Consider the following 17,952-nt stretch of genomic DNA (forward strand, 5'->3'; position numbering starts at 1 on the left):
TATGAAATGACTCCAGTTTTACTAAAGAAATGAATGTATGGGGCCAGAACAATGGCATAGCAGGAAAAGCCACTGCCTGCCATGCCAGCATCTCGTATGGTTGTCAGTTTCAGTCCCCATAGCTACACTTCCAATCCAGCTCCTACTAATGGCCTCAGAAAGCAGTGGAAGATGACCCCAATTGTTGGGTCCCTAAACCCATGTGGAAGATTCATATACAGGTTCTGGCTCCGAGCTTCAGACTGGCACACCTCCAGCCATTGTAGCCATTTGGGGGAGGGAACTATTGAATGGAAGATTCTCTCTCACTCTAACTCTGCATTTCAAATAAAATTGGATTTTTTTTAAAGAAAAGCATGTGTAGATGTAGGAATAATTCAAGAATTATTTTGCTATTTCTTTTTTTCTGTTTTATAAGTGTTTCTAATAGTCATCATCAGAATGTTTATAGTGAAAATAATTGTTAAAGAAACAAAATATTAAATGGACAACATGAGCTCAAACAAATCAATAAAAATAAAACAAAATTATTAAAATGGGCAAAAGACCTGGAGAGACATTTTTCACAAGACAGAAATGTCCACGTGTATGAAAACATGTTCAACATCATGAATCATTAGGATCATTAGGAAAATACAAATTAAAACTATAGGGAGAAATCTCAAGCCCGCTAAAATAGCTATTACAGAAGACAAAAGATAATGTTGGTGAAGATGTGAAAAAAAGGCATCTTTATATCTCCTTGGCAAAAATGTAAAAGTATATGTCTGTTATGGAAAATCCTCAAAAATATTAAAAAGAGATCAACCATATAATGGGACCAGAATGCTTCTGGCATACATCCAAAGCACAAAATTGTTGAACTCTTTACTTACTGTAGAGTTGGTCTTCTGTGTATAAAGTTAACTGAAAATGAATCTTAGTGGAGAAGTGGAGAATGGAACAGGGAATGGGAGAGGGAGGAGGAGGAGAGGTGGGGGAGTGGGTGGAAGGGCAAGTATGGTGGGAAGAATCACTGTATTCCTAAAGTTGTATATGAAATGCATCAAGTTTGTATTCCTTAAATAAAAAGTTGTCAAAGAGATAGGTTCACCTGTTTCCATTGTAGCATTATTTACAAAGACAGGGTATGATATCTACTTAAATACCCATCAGTGGATGAATGGATAAGAAAAATGGGGTGCAAGAGGGCACCTCAAAATGTGGAGGATGTAACTGAAAGAAAATTTTGTTTCACTGCAAAACTTTTTTGAACCATGCATAATTTCTCTATAATTCCCATTTCCCAAGGAAGGACTCTTTGAAGACACACATATATCATTAACTTCTTTGCACCAAAATAAACTTATATTTTAATTATATTTTCAAAACTTTTTGAAGTATTCTTGTATACAAAAAATGGAATACTACTCAAATTTCAAGGATAAGGGGGTTCACTGTCATGCAAAAACACAAATGAATCAAGAACGTTATCTTAGGTTAAATAGCCAGGCACAGAAAGACAAATACTACATGATCTAATTTACATCTGGAATTTAAAAAGTTAAACTACAGCAGCAGAGAGTGGAATAGTGGTTAGTAGAGACTGAGAAACAGGGTAACTGAAATGATAGTGAAAGCACACAAATGTGTTTTTTTTTCAATTATTAAACTTTTATTTAATGAATACAAATTTCCAAAGTACAGCTTATGGGTTACAATGGCTTCCCCCCTCCCATAACTTCCCTCCCACCTGCAACCCTCCCCTTCCCGCTCCCTCTCCCCTTCCATTCACTTCAAGATTCATTTTCAATTCTCTTTATATACAGAAGATCAGTTTAGTATATATTAAGTAACGATTTCAACAGTTTGCCCCCATATAGCAACAGGAAATGAAAAAAATACTGTTGGAGTACTAGTTATAGCATTAAATAAGTGTGTACAGCACATTAAAGACAGAGATCATACATAAGTTTTTAAAGTTAATTAATTTTCTATGCCATTTCCAATTTAACACCAGGGTTTTTTTTTTCATTTCCAATTATCTTTAATATACAGAAGATCAATTCAGTATATAATTAGTAAAGATCTCATCAGTTTGTACCCACACAGAGACACAAAGTGTAAAAATACTGCTTCAGTACTAGTTATAGCATCACTTCACATTAGACAACACATTAAGGACAGATCCCACATGGGATGTAAGTACACAGTGACTCCTGTTGCTGACTTAACAATTTGACACTCCTGTTCATGGCATCAGTAATCTCCCTAGGCTCTAGTCATGAGTTGTCAGGGCTATGGAAGCCTTTAGGGTTCGCTGACTTTGATCTTATTCCGATAGGGTCATAGTCAAAGTGGAAGTTCTCTCCTCCCTTCAGAGAAAGGTACCTCCTTCTTTGATGCCCCGTTCTTTCCACTGGGATCTCACTCACAGAGATCATTCATTTAGGTCGTCTTTTTTTTTTCTTTTCCATGGTATCTTGGCTTTCCATGCCTACAATACTCTCATGGGCTCTTCATCCAGATCCGAATGCCTTAAGGGCTGATGCTGAGGCCAGAGTGTTGTTTAGGACCTCTGCCATTCTATGAGTCTGCTGTGTATCCCACTTCCCATGCTGGATCCTTCTCTCCCTCTTTGATTCTATCAGTTAGTATTAGCAGACACTTGTCTTGCTTGTGTGATCCCTTTGACTCTTAGACTTATCAGAGCCATCGATTGTGAGCTGAAATTGATCACTTGGACTAGTGAGATGGCATTGGTACATGCCACCTTGATGGGATTGTATTGGAATCCCCTGGCACATTTCTAACTCCATCATTTGCGGCAAATCCGATAGAGCATGTCCCAAATTGTACATCTCCTCCCTCTCTTTTTCCACTCTGAAATTTAACAGGGATCACTTTTCAGTTAAAATTTAAACACCTAAGAATAATTGTGTGTTAATTACAGAGTTCAACCACTAGTACTAGAACAACAACAACAACAACAAATACTAAAAAGGATAAAGTATTACATTGTACATCTAGAGTCAGGACAGGAGCTGATCAGGTCATTGTTTCTTACAGTGTCCATTTCACTTAACAGTTTTCCCCTTTGGTGCTCAGTTGTCACCTATCAGGGAAAACAAATGAAATTTGTCTCTTTGGGACTGGCTTAATTCACTCAGCATGATGTTTTCCAGATTCCTCCATCTTGCTGCAAATGACCGGGTTTCGTTGTTTCTTACTGCTGTATAGTATTCTATGGAGTACATGTCCCATAATTTCTTTATCCAGTCTACTGTTAATGGGGATTTGTGTTGGCTCCAGGTCTTAGCTATTGTGAATTGAGCTGCAATAAACATTAATGTGCAGATGGCTTTTTTATTTGCCAAATTAATTTCCTTTGGGTAAATTCCAAGGAGTGGGATGGCTGGGTTGTATGGTAGGGTTATGTTCAGGTTTCTGAGGAATCTCCAGACAGACTTCCATAGTGGCTTAACCAGTTTGCATTCCCACCAACAGTGGGTTAGTGTCCCTTTTCCCCCACATCCTCTCCAGCTTCTGCTGTTGGTAGATTTCTGAATGTGAGCCATTCTCACCGGGGTGAGATGGAACCTCATTGTGGTTTTGATTTGCATTTTTCTGATGGCTCGTGATCTTGAACATTTTTTCATGTGTCTGTTGGGGTAGCAGGATACACAGCAGACTCATAGAATGGCAGATGTCCTAAACAACACTCTGGCCTCAGAATCAGCCCTTAAGGCATTTGGATCTGGATGAAGAGCCCATGAGAGTATTGTAGGCATGGAAAGCCAAGATACCATGGAAAAAAAAGACCTAAATGAGAGATCTCTGTGAGTGAGATCCCAGTGGAAAGAACGGGGCATCAAAGAAGGAGGTACCTTTCTCTGAAGGGAGGAGAGAACTTCCACTTTGACTATGACCCTATCGGAATAAGATCAAATTCAGCGAACTCTAAAGGCTTCCATAGCCCTGACAACTCATGAATAGAGCCTAGGGAGATTACTGACGCCATGAACAGGAGTGTCAAATTGTTAAGTCAGCAACAGGAGTCACTGTGTACTTACACCCTTGTGGGATCTGTCCTTAATGTGTTGTCTAATGTGAAGTGATGCTATAACTAGTACTGAAACAGTATTTTTACACTTTGTGTTTCTGTGTGGGTACAAACTGATGAGGTCTTTACTAATTATATACTGAATTGATCTTCTGTATATAAAGATAATTGGAAATGAAAAAAAAAAACAACCTGGTGTTAAATTGGAAATGGCATAGAAAATTAATTAATTTAAAAAAATATATTATGTAGGATCTCTGTCTTTAATGTGCTGTACACTCTTATTTAATGCTATAACTAGTACTCCAACGGTAGTTTTTTCACTTTGTGTTGCTATATGGGCAAACTGTTGAAATCTTTACCTAATATGTACTAAACTGATCTTCTTTATATAAAGAGAATTGAAAATGAATCTTGAAGTGAATGGAAGGGGAGAGGGAGCAGGAAAGGGGAGGGTTGCAGGTGGAAGGGAAGTTATGGGAGGGGGAAGCCATTGTTACACATAAGCTGTACTTTAGAAATTTATATTCATTAAACAAAAGTTTAATAAATAAAAAAAATACCAAATGAAGAATAACATAACCAAAATAAATTCTTCAGAAAAGAAAGGCAATAGTAGTAATACAAAGTAACTTCAATGAGAGAAGAAATTAAAGTTTCCTTCTCATATCCAGTATTTGTATTTCACCATTTTTGTGTTCGGCAATGTTGGCTTTTCAGCATTACAGTGGAAAATATTACTATATATTTCTGAAGGTCTATTTCTGTTTAGAATGTGTATGCCAATTTCTAGCTTTCCTTAAATGTAGCCCCATGTTCCAGAAGCCACTATTTTTTCAATGCTTTACAAAAAAAAAAAGCCGTGTGTAACTATACATAGGACACAGAGACACAAGGTGCTTCTTTTGTGAGTGCTAATAGTGATATAAATATTCAAATTACAACAGATTTGATAAGATGGTCTATACAAGCATACATTTTTATGAAAAGTCAGAAACTATATTAAGGATTCAAAATTATTTACAAAATTTTTATAAAATCAATTTTTTTCAAATTCTGCTGTCAATTGTTTTAACAGTGATTATTTTTTAAAAAATTATTGCAATCTATATGACAATGAGCAATTAAAAAATCTCCACCATCAGAAGATAATATTCGAATTCATGTTATTACAATATTTGCCTATAAAGAGTGATATAAATAGAAAATATGATGATTTTATTATTGATTTTCCTTTTAGTTGCCTTAATTGGGGTTTGGTAGAATCCATGACCAGTAACCAGCAATCTATATTGTGCTGTTGTAATCTCAGCAGACAGTGGATGCTTTCCATGGTAATCTACTCCATCACAAAACAAGCTAGCCTATGGACCAAAGTGTGATGGTAGAAAAGTCCACTTCAATTACACTTCATCCAACAATAATTCTCAATGAAATGACCTATGCTCAAAGTTGAGGGGATTAGGAAAATAATTCTCTATCATTACTTTACATAGAGAAGGCGTTTTATATTTATCAATCATATTTCAGACATGCACAGTGATAATTATAAATATTTACACATTATTTAGTAAGATGTTGAATCCACTGCTTTAGCAGAGACCAAATAACAATATCTTTACTAATGGAAATCGTTTCTGTCATATATCAAAGTTCAAGTTTGTAGGTGACCCTAGGAGGTTGGATAGTTTTCCCCATGAAATAGGTCCAGGGATACAGGACCCTTCTATATTCGTGTGGACTACAAGATAATGCCTGGGCAAAAGTGCACTTATCACCAACAGGATCAAACACCATCTTCAGGAAGGAGGAAGGGGAAAACAAGGGCTGCCAACTGTAGCATGACTCAGGGGCTGCAATCCACTTTCTCTCATACCTCACTGGTCAAAATTTAATAACACATTTTTTTACATTTTTTGGAAAATGACCCCTGAATATCTCCCAGGTGTGCATGCCTGTCTGCTCAGGAAATTAGCTATGATATTTAAGTAGTTTCAAGAAGTGTACACCCCAATACCTACTTCAGGCAGGAAACAGAGAAAAATGAGTAAGGAGCAACCTGTACAAGTGAGTCAAGATGAATGGGACACAAGCAGCTTCATTATTATGAGGGCAGATCCCAGAAGTTGTACTTATCACTCGTTCTTGAATCTATTCCCACATCTTTGCTGAGTGGCTATGGCTTGTTGAAACAGACTGGAAAATAGTCTCCTGCTGGTAGCTCTGATTCCAGCTCAAAAATAAAGTGTTTAATTACTGTATAAAATGGAAGAAAGCATACCTGGGGATAATTAGAAGTGTCTCCTACAAAGGCTAAATTTGTTATATTTTCAATAAAAAATAAACGAATTGTAATATAATTTAAGTACAAATAATTATATTGCCAGGGCCCAGCACTGTGGCACAGTGGGTTAACGCCCTGGCCTGAAGCGCAGGAATCACATATGGGCACTTGTTCATAAATTAACTTTTTAGTGAATTCTTTCTTGAACACTCTGTTGAAAATTTGAAACTCCTGGCTGGTGACGTGGCTCACTAGGCTGTTCCTCTAACTGTGGCGCTGGCACCCTGGGTTCTAGTCCCGGTTGGGGCACCAGATTCTGTCCTGGTTGCTCCTCTTCCAGTCCATCCCTCTTCTGTAGCCCAGGAAGGCAGTGGAGGATGGCCCAAGTGCTTGGGCCCTGCACCTGCATGGGAGACCAGGAGGAAGCACTTGGCTCCTGGCTTCAGATCGGCACAGCACATGGCCATAGCAGCCATTTGGGGAGTGAACCAACAGAAAAGGAAGACCCATAATTTCTTTATCCAGTCTACTGTTGATGGGCATTTGGGTTGGTTCCAGGTCTTAGCTATTGTGAATTGAGCTGCAATAAACATTAATGTGCAGATGGCTTTTTTATTTGCCAAATTAATTTCCTTTGGGTAAATTCCAAGGAGTGGAATGGCTGGGTTGTATGGTAGGGTTATGTTCAGGTTTCTGAGGAATCTCCAGACTGACTTCCATAGTGGCTTAACCAGTTTGCATTCCCACCAACAGTGGGTTAGTGTCCCTTTTTCCCCACATCCTCTCCAGCATCTGTTGTTGGTCGATTTCTGAATGTGAGCCATTCTCACCGGGGTGAGATGGAACCTCATTGTGGTTTTGATTTGCATTTCTCTGATTGCCAGTGATTTTGAACATTTTTTCATGTGTCTGTTGGCCATTTGGATTTCCTCTTTCGAAAAATGTCTATTGAGGTCCTTGGCCCATCTCTTAAGTCGGTTGTTTGTTTTGTTGTTGTGGATTTTCTTGATTTCTTTGTAGATTCTTGTTATCAATCCTTTATCTGTAGTATAGTTTGCGAATATTTTTTCCCATTCTGTTGGTTGCCTCTTCACTTTCCTGACTGTTTCTTTTGAAGTACAGAAACTTCTCAATTTGATGCAATCCCAAATGTTAATTTTGGTTTTGACTGCCTGTGCTGCTGGAGTATTTTCCAGGAAGTCTTTGCCTGTGCCTATATCTTGCAGGGTTTCTCCAATGCTCTCTAATAATTTGATGGTTTCGGGTCTTAGATTTAAGTCTTTAATCCATGTTGAGTGAATTTTTGTGTAAGGTGAAAGGTATGGGTCTTGCTTCAAGCTTCTGCATCTGGAAATCCAATTTTCCCAGCACCATTTATTGAATAGACTGTCCTTATTCCAGGGATTAGATTTGGATCTTTGGTCAAATATAAGTTGGCTGTAGATGTTTGGATTGATTTCTGGTGTTTCTATTCTATTCCATTGGTCTATCCATCTGTTTCTGTACCAGTACCATGCTGTTTTGATAACAACTGCCCTGTAGTATGTCCTAAAATCAGGTATTGTGATTCCTCCGGCTTTGTTTTTGTTGTACAGGATTGCTTTGGCTATTCGAGGTCTTCTGTGTCTCCATATGAATTTCAGCATCATTTTTTCTAGATCTGAGAAGAAGGTCTTCGGGATCTTGATGGGTATTGCATTGAATGTATAAATTGCTTTTGGGAGAATAGACATTTTGATGATATTGATTCTTCCAATCCATGAGCATGGAAGATTTCTCCATTTTTTGGTATCCTCTTCTATTTCTTTCTGTAAGGTTTTGTAGTTTTCATCGTAGAGATCTTTAACGTCTTTGGTTAAGTTTATTCCAAGGTATTTGATTGTTTTTGTAGCTATTGTGAATGGGATTGATCTTAGAAGTTCTTCCTCAGTTGTGGCATTGCCTGTGTATACAAAGGCTCTTGATTTGTGTGCATTGATTTTATATCCTGCTACTTTGCCAAACTCTTCGATGAGTTCCAGCAGTCTCTTAGTAGAGTTCTTTGGGTCCCCTAAATAAAGAATCATATCATCTGCAAAGAGGGATAGTTTGAGTTCGTCCTTCCCAATTTGTATCCCTTTAATTTCTTTTTCTTGCCTAATAGCTCTGGCCAGAACTTCCAGAACTATATTGAATAGCGGTGGTGAGAGAGGGCATCCCTGTCTGGTACCAGGTTTCAGTGGAAATGCTTCCAACTTTTCCCCATTCAATAGGATGTTGGCCGTGGGTTTTTCATATATTGCTTTGATTGTATTGAGGAATGTTCCTTCCATACCCAGTTTGCTTAGAGTTTTCATCATGAAAGGGTGTTGTATTTTATCAAATGCTTTCTCTGCGTCTATTGAGAGAATCATATGGTTTTTCTTCTGCAGTCTGTTAATGTAGTGTATTACGTTGATTGTTTTGCGAGTGTTGAACCATCCCTGCATACCGGGGATGAATCCCACTTGGTCTGGGTGGATGATCTTTCTGATGTGTTGTTGCATTCTATTGGCCAGAATTTTATTGAGGATTTTTGCATCTATGTTCATCAGGGATATTGGTCTGTAATTCTCTTTCAATGTTGCGTCTCTTTCTGGCTTAGGAATTAAGGTGATGGTGGCTTCATAGAAAGAATTTGGGAGGATTACCTCTTTTTCGATTGCTCTGAATAGTTTGAGAAGAATTGGAGTTAGTTCTTCTCTAAATATCTGGTAGAACTCAGCAGTGAATCCATCTGGCCCTGGGCTTTTCTTTGTTGGGAGGGCCTTTATTACTGTTTCAATTTCTGTGTCAGTTATTGGTCTGTTTAGGTTTTCTATGTCTTCCTGGCTCAATTTAGGGAGGTTGTATGTGTCCAAGAATCTGTCCATTTCTGATAGATTTCCCTGTTTGCTGGCATACAAGTCCTTGTAGTAATTTCTGATGATTCTTTTTATTTCTGTGGCGTCTGTTGTTACGTTTCCCTTTTCATCTCTGATCCTATTGATTTGGGTCTTTTCTCTTCTTTTTTTAGTGAGTTGGGCCAATGGGGTGTCAATTTTGTTTATTTTTTCAAAAAAACAGCTCCTCGTTTGGCTGATTTTTTGTAATTTTTTTTTGTTTCAATCCTGTTGATTTCTTCTCTGATTTTAATTATTTCTCTTCTCCTACTGGGTTTGGGTTTGGTTTGCTGCAGATTTTCTAGATCCTTGAGATGACTTGAAAGCTCATCTATTTGGTGCCTTTCCAATTTCTTGATGTAGGCACCTATTGATATAAACTTTCCTCTTAACACTGCTTTTGTTGTATCCCATAGGTTTTGGTATGTTGTGCTGTTATCCTCATTTACTTCCAGAAAATTTTTGATTTCTCTTTTAATTTCTTCTATGACCCATTGTTCATTCAGGAGCATGTTGTTCAATCTCCATGTGTTTGCACGTGCTCTAGGGATTCCTGAGTTGCCAATTTCCAATTTCATTCCTTTGTGGTCTGAGAAGCTGCATGGTATGATTCTAATTCTTTTGAATTTGCTGAGACTTGCTTTATGGCCTAATATGTGGTCAATCCTAGAGAGGGTTCCATGTACTGCTGAGAAGAATGTAAAGTCCTTAGATGTAGGATGAAATGTTCTGTAGATATCTGTTAGATCCATTTGGGCTATAGTGTCATTTAAATCTACTGTCTCCTTGTTGATCTTCTGTCCTGTTGATCTGTCTATCTCTGAGAGTGGAGTATTGAAGTCCCCCAGTACTATTGTATTGGGGTCTAAGTCTCCCTTTAAGTCCCTTAACAAGTCTTTTAAATAAGCTGGTGCCCTGTAATTAGGTGCATATACGTTGATAATCATTATATCTTCCTGTTGAATGGATCCCTTAATCATTATATAGTGCCCCTCTTTGTCTCTCCTGACAGTTTTTGTGGTAAAGTTTATGTTGTCCGATATTAAGATGGCTACGCCCGCTCTCTTTTCATTTCTGTTGGCGTGGTATATCTTTTTCCAGCCTTTCACTCTCAGCTTGTATGGATCATTGTTGGATAGATGGGTTTCTTGTAAGCAGCAAAAGGATGGGTTTTGTTCCTTAACCCAATCAGCCAATCGGTGTCTTTTAACTGGACAGTTCAAGCCATTAACATTCAATGTGACTATTGAGAAGGAGTAACTTTGCCCTGCCATTTGCCAAAGATATTTTCTAGTATCTGGTTTGAGATTCCTGTGATCTTTTGCTGTGAGGTTTCCTTCCTATACCTTCTTTCATATTGGTTACCGTGTTTCTGTGTTTCTGTATGTAACACATCTTTAAGCATCTTTTGCAGGGCTGGACGAGTGGCGACAAATTCTTTCAATTTCTGTTTGCTGTGAAAGGTTTTAATTTCACCTTCATTCACAAATGAGAGCTTTGCAGGATATAATATTCTGGGCTGGCAGTTTTTCTCTCTTAGTACCTGGGCTATATCTCGCCATTCTCTCCTGGCTTGTAGGGTTTCTGATGAGAAATCAGCTGTGAGTCTAATTGGAGATCCTCTGAGAGTAATCTGGCGTTTCTCTCTTGCACATTTTAGGATCTTTCCTTTGTGTTTCACTGTGGTGAGTTTGATTACGACGTGTCGTGGTGAGGATCTCTTTTGATCATGTTTATTAGGGGTTCTCTGAGCTTCCTCTACTAGGATGTCTCTGTCCTTCTCCAAACTTGGGAAATTTTCTGCTAGGATCTCACTAAAAAGGCCTTCTAATCCTTTCTCCCTTTCCATGCCTTCAGGAACTCCTAGAACCCGAATGTTGGGTTTTTTAATAGTATCCTGTAGATTCCTGACAGTATTTTTTAGATTTCTGATTTCTTCTTCTTTTCTTTGATTTGACTGTTTCCTTTCCTGTTCTCTGTCTTCTAATTCTGATATTCTCTCTTCTGCTTCACCCATTCTGTTTTTAAGGCTCTCTAATATGTTTGTCATTTGATCTATTGAGTTCTTCATTTCATTGTGGTTTTTTGTCACTATCGCAAATTCCTGTTCCACTAGTTTTTTCATTTCATTTTGATTCCTCCTTAATATTTCATTTTCCTGTGAGAGATTTTCTATCTTGTGCATTAAGGATTTCTGTAGTTCAAGAATTTGTTTTTGAGAACTTCTTAATGTTCTTATCAATTTTTTGAAATCTGCTTCTTGCATTTCCTCTATTTCTTCATCTTCATAATCTTGCATTGGCGTGTCTTGTTCACTTGGGGGCGTCATAGTGCCTTCCTTGTTCTTGGTACCTCCGCTTCTATGTTTCTTGCTTGGCATGTTAGAGATAATTTGTGGTGTTTTTGTTTTTGTTTTTTTCTCTTGTTATACTATGCCTCTAAGTGAGCTGTCTGCTTTGTTGGAGCCTTAGGGGCTGTGATGGGTGTGGCCAGAGAGCTATGCTTGTTTCTTGAGGTTTAAGGCTGTGTAAAGAGCGACTCTCCCAGATTACTTGCTCCTTGCTGGCTCGCTCTCTCTCTCTCTCTCTCTTTTTTTTTTTTTGACTCAGTTGGGAGTGGAGTTGAGGGTAGTTGAAATCTGGCCTCTGTGAGTATTCGTTTGATCTACCCCTGGGACCATACACAGGGTTTATGCAGCCCTCAATGTGTTCTCCAGTTTCACTAAAGATACTGAGTTTGGCTGAGCTTTACATATGTAAAATCGCGGTGCTCTTTGTTTTGCTTGGTGAGTGAAGGGAGGGGCCTCTGTTCCCCCTCCCCCCAATGTCTCGGACTTCTCAGGTCTTTGTCTTACCCTCCTGGGTTCCCGCGCTGGCGAGATTCTGTGGCTCTGGCTCCTCTCCCGCCGCTGCCGCTCGGCTCGTCTCGGTTGGTTTTCCACGCGGTGGGTTCCCTGTAAGTCCTCTGTGTCTCATCCACAAGATCCGGAAGCGTTTCCTCTGCAGTTTTTTTCTTCAGTCTTTTCCTGAGGCTACAGTAATTCCACTTTTATGAAAGTTTATTTTCCCAAACTAAGGCACACGTCCTCACTATCCGCCATCTTGGCTCCGCCCCCCAATCGGTGTCTTTTAACTGGCCAGTTCAGGCCATTAACATTCAATGTGACTATTGAGAAGGAGTAACTTTGCCCTGCAATTTGCCAAAGATATTTTTTTAAAAATTTTTTTGACAGGCAGAGTGGACAGTGAGAGAGAGACAGAGAGAAAGGTAGAAAGGTCTTCCTTTTGCTGTTGGTTCACTCTCCAATGGCCACCGCGGCTGGCGCTGCGACCTGTGCATCGCGCTGATCCGATGACAGGAGCCAGGTGCTTCTCCTGGTCTCCCATGGGGTGCAGGGCCCAAGGACTTGGGCCATCCTCCACCGCACTCCCTGGCCACAGCAGAGAGCTGGCCTGGAAGAGGGGCAACCGGGACAGAATCCAGCGCCCCGACCGGGACTAGAACCCGGTGTGCTGGCGCTGCAAGGTGGAGGATTAGCCTAGTGAGCCGCGGCGCCGGCCCAAAGATATTTTCTAATATATGGTTTGAGTTTCCTGTGATCTTTTGCTGTGAGGTTTCCTTCCTTTACCTTCTTTCACATTGGTTACCGTGTTTCTGTGTTTCTGTATGTAACACATCTTTAAGCATCTTTTGCAGGGCTGGACGAGTGGCGACAAATTCTTTCAATTTCTGTTTGCTGTGAAAGGTCTTTATTTCACCTTCATTCACAAATGAGAGCTTTGCAGGATATAGTATTCTGGGCTGGCAGTTTTTCTCTCTTAGTACCTGGGCTATGTCTCGCCATTCTCTCCTGGCTTGTAGGGTTTCTGATGAGAAGTCAGCTGTGAGTCTAATTGGAGATCCTCTGAGAGTAATCTGGCGTTTCTCTCTTGCACATTTTAGGATCTTTTCTTTGTGTTTCACTGTGGTGAGTTTGATTACGACGTGTCGTGGTGAGGATCTCTTTTGGTCATGTTTATTAGGGGTTCTATGAGCTTCTTGTACTAGGATGTCTCTGTACTTCTCCAAACCTAGGAAATTTTCTGCTAGGATCTCACTAAAAAGGCCTTCTAATCCTTTCTCCCTCTCCATGCCTTCAGGAACTCCTAGAACCCGAATGTTGGGTTTTTTAATAGTATCCTGTAGATTCCTGACAGTATTTTTTAGATTTCTAATTTCTTCTTCTTTTCTTTGATTTGACTGTTTCCTTTCCTGTTCTCTGTCTTCTAATTCTGATATTCTCTCTTCTGCTTCACCCATTCTGTTTTTAAGGCTTTCTAATATGTTTGTCATTTGATCTATTGAGTTCTTCATTTCATTGTGGTTTCTTGTCACTGTCACAGTTTCATGTTCTACTAGTTGTTTCATTTCATTTTGATTCCTCCTTAATATTTCATTTTCCTGTGAGAGATTTTCTATCTTGTCCATTAAGGATTTCTGTAGTTCAAGAATTTGTTTTTGAGAACTTCTTAATGTTCTTATCCATTTTTTGAGATCCGCTTCTTGCATTTCCTTTATCTCTTCATCTTCATAATCTTGGATTGGGGTGTCTTGTTCATTTGGGGGCCTCATAGTGTCTTCCTTGCTCTTGTTTCCTCGGCTTCTACATTTGTTGTTTGGCATGTTGGAGATAATTTATGTTTTTTTTTTCTGTGGTGATTTTTTCTCGTTATACTATGCCTCTAAATGGGCTCTCTGCTTTGATGGATCCTTAGAGGCTGTGATGGGTGTGGCCAGAGTGCTCTGCTTTAATTTTCAGGTTTAAGGCTGTGTAAAAAGTGACTCACCTTGCTCCTTGCTGGATCTGTCTCTCTCTCTCTCTCTCTCTCTCTCTCTCTCTTTTTTTTTGACTCAGTTGGGAAGTAATTCCACACAACTGAGTGGAATTGAGGGTAGTTGAAATCTGGCCTCTGTGAGTATTCATTTGACCTACCCCTGGGACCACACACAGTGTTTATGCAGCCCTCAATGTGTTCTCAACTTTCACCTTAGACCCAGAGTTACTGAGTTTGTGTACTCATTGCAGCTTTACATATGTAAAATGCTGCCTGCTCTTTGTTTTGCTCAATTGGAGGGAGGGGCGTCTGCCTTTCCTCACTAATGTCTTGCATCTCTGTGGCTTTTGTCTTACCTCCTGTTCGTTCCCATGCCGGGGAGATTCTGCGGCTCGGCTCCCGCGGTTGGGTTTCCACGTGGTGGGCTTCTTGTAGGTCCTCTGTTTCACATCCACTTTCCACGCGGTGGGCTCCTTGTAGGTCCTCTGTGTCACATCCACTAGATCTCGAAGCGTTTCCTCTGCAGTTTTTTTCTTGAATCTTTTCCTGAGGCTACAGTAATTCCACTTTTATGAAACTTTATTTTCCAGACTATCGGTACATGTCCTCACTATCTGCCATCTTGGCTTTGCCCCCTCTCTTCTGATTTTTAACAAAAATAAAGAAGACGGGAGAAACAGCTTTCAACAATAATTGGAAAACAATGGTAAAGACATCAAACTGTATTCTTGGATTTGTCTTCATGTCATGCGATCTGTGAAGTTTCTGTTTCAGAATAACTAGCAACATGTGAAAATCTGTACTCAGACATAGTTGAAGAGTCCAAAATTCTATAAATAATCCCATAGCATTTCATTTATTTTTATTTTTCTGGAAAAAATACATGTATATGCCTTCAAACTAAATTTTTAAAGATTTATTTATTTGAAATTCAGAGTGACACAGAGAGAGAAGGAGATGCAGAGAGAGAGAGAGAGAGAGAGAGAGAGAGAGAGAGAGTTCTTTCATCCACTGTTTAACTCCCCAATTGGCTGCAACAGCTGGGGCTGCACCAGTCCAGGAACCAGGAGCTTACTGTGGGTCTCTTCCCATGCAGGTACAGTTTCCCAAAGACTTAGGTCAATTTCTACTGCCAATGTAACGACCCCTAAAATTTTTAAATACATGATTCATTCTGTTATTTATGTTGTGTCTGCTTCTTCTATAAGAATTGGCGTTAAAATTGCATCACATTGGAGTTGGCACTTTGGTACAGTGGGTTAAGCCTCTGCCTGCTGCTCTGTCATCACATATGGGCACCAGTTCTAATTTCAGCTGCTCCTCTTCCAATTCAGCTCTCTGTTAAGGTGAAGGAAGGCAGTAGAAGTTCTTGGGCACTTGCACTGGCATGGAAGATCCAGAAGAAGCTTCTGGATCCTGGTTCAGATTGGCTCAGCTCTGGTCATTGTGGCCACTTGGAAAATGAACCATTGGATGGAAGACTTTTCTGTCTCTTTCCCTCTATCTATAACTCTACATTTCAAATAAATAAATAAATAAAATCTTTAGAAAATTTATCATATTGTAGGGGTTGTGAGGACATGAACTGGACCAGATCATGACCATGCATACATTCTTCATCAATGAAAGTAAAGCAAACGTAAATAATGAGGTTGATCACAAATTCTGAAGAATTTAAAAATTAAACAAAACATTTACAGTTAGTATTTGTGGTCCAAGAATTGAAACTTTAAAGCCTGTATGAGGTAATTCAGTTACTGTGTGGTAGTGACAAGATATTACTTTCTGAAAGAGATGTAGTTTTCAGCTTACCTTATTTCTGAAAGAATTATAGCCTAAACAAAAATATAAAACATCAGGCCAGCGCCGCAGCTCACTAGGCTAATCCTCCACCTTGCGGCGCCGGCACACCGGGTTCTAGTCCCGGTCGGGGCGCTGGATTCTGTCCTGGTAGCTCCCTTTCCAGTCCAGCTCTCTGCTGTGGCCTGGGAGTGCAGTGGAGGATGGCCCAAGTCCTTGGGCCCTGCACCCCATGGGAGACCAGGAGAAGCACCTGGCTCCTGGCTTCGGATCAGCACTGTGCGCTGGTTGCTGCGCACTGACCACAGAGCCCATTATGGGATGAACGAACGGCAAAAGGAAGACCTTTCTCTCTGTCTCTCTCTCACTGTCCACTCTGCCTGTCAAAAAATATATATATAACATCATTATCTATGATTTTGATCACTTACCAAAGTTAGTCAGTGCATAAAAGTTCATGTGCCTGCATTGATGCCATTGTGCCTGCATGTGCCTGCCTCAATTTAAAAATCAGAAAAAGATACATCGATGACGATCATAGATGAAAAAATCCTCTACATGATATCTTGGCTTTCCATGCCTGCTATACTCTCATGGGCTCTTCAGCCAGATCTGAATGCCTTGAGGGCTGATTCTGAGGTCGGAGTGTTGTTTAGGACATCTGCCATCCTATGAGTCTGCTGTGTATCCCACTTCCCATGTTGGATCTTTCTCTCCCTTTTTGATTCTATCAGTTAGTATTAGCAGATACTTGTCTTGTTTGTGTGATCTCTTTGACTCTTAGACCTATCAGAGCTATCAATTGTGAGCTGAAATTGATCACTTGGACTAGTGCGATGGCATTGGTACATGCCATCTTGATGGAATTGTGTTGGAATCCCCTGCACATTTCTAACTCCACCATTTGCGGCCAGTCCGATTGAGCATGTTCCAAATTGTTCACCTCCTCCTAATGAAGGATCTCTGTGAGTGAGATCCCAGTGGAAAGAACGGGGCCATCAAAGAAGGAGGTACCCTTCTCCGAAGGGAGGAGAGAACCTCCACTTTGACTATGACCCTATCGGAATAAGACCAAAGTCAGCGAACTCTAAAGGCTTCCATAGCCCTGGCAACTCATGACTAGAGCCTAGGGAGATTACTGACGCCATGAACAGGAGTGTCAAATTGTTAAGTCAGCAACAGGAGTCACTGTGTACTTACACCCCATGCGGGATCTGTCCCTAATGTGTCGTCTAAAGCCAAGTGATGCTATGACTGGTACTGAAACAGTATTTTTATACTTTGCGTTTCTGTGTGGGCGCAGACTGATGAGGTCTTTGCTAATTATATACTGAAGTGATCTTCTGTATATAAAGAGAATTGGAAATGAAAAAAAAAAAACAACCTGGTGTTAAAATGGAAATGGCATAGAAAATTAATTAATTTGAAAAAAAAATTATGTAGGATCTCTGTCTTTAATGTGCTGTACATTGCTATTTAATGCTATAATTAGTAATCCAATGGTAGTTTTTTCACTTGATATTGCTATATGGGCAAAATGTTGAAATCTTTACCTAATATATACTAAACTGATCTTCTGTATACAAAGAGAATTGAAAATGAATCTTTACATGAATGGAAGGGGAAAGGGAGCGGGAGGGGGGAGGGTTGCGGGCGGGAGGGAGGTTGTGGGAGGGGAGAAGCCATTGTAACCCATAAGCTATACTTTGGAAATTTATATTCATTAAATAAAAGTTTAATAAAAAAAAAAGAAAAAATCCTCTACAAAATACAATATAATGTATCCAGCAACACATCAGATAGCTCATTCACCAAGACCAATTATGACTCATTCCTGATATGCAGAGATGGTTCAACATATGGAAAGCATTGAATGTAATACATCATGTTAACAAATTGAAGGAAAAAACCTTATTTTATCTCATTAGGAGCACAGAAAACAGTTGAGTAAAACTGTAAGTAAATTGGGTATAGAAAGAGCATTCATTAACTCAATCAAGGCAATATATGACAAAATCACAGCCAGCAATATATTTAATTTGGAATAATTGGGATCATTTGCACTAAACTCAGGAACCAGTGAAGTCAACTCTCACAAATGCTAGTAAATGT

This window comes from Lepus europaeus, chromosome 7, assembly GCF_033115175.1.
Source record: "Lepus europaeus isolate LE1 chromosome 7, mLepTim1.pri, whole genome shotgun sequence".
In the NCBI taxonomy this organism is placed as follows: Eukaryota; Metazoa; Chordata; class Mammalia; order Lagomorpha; family Leporidae; genus Lepus; species Lepus europaeus.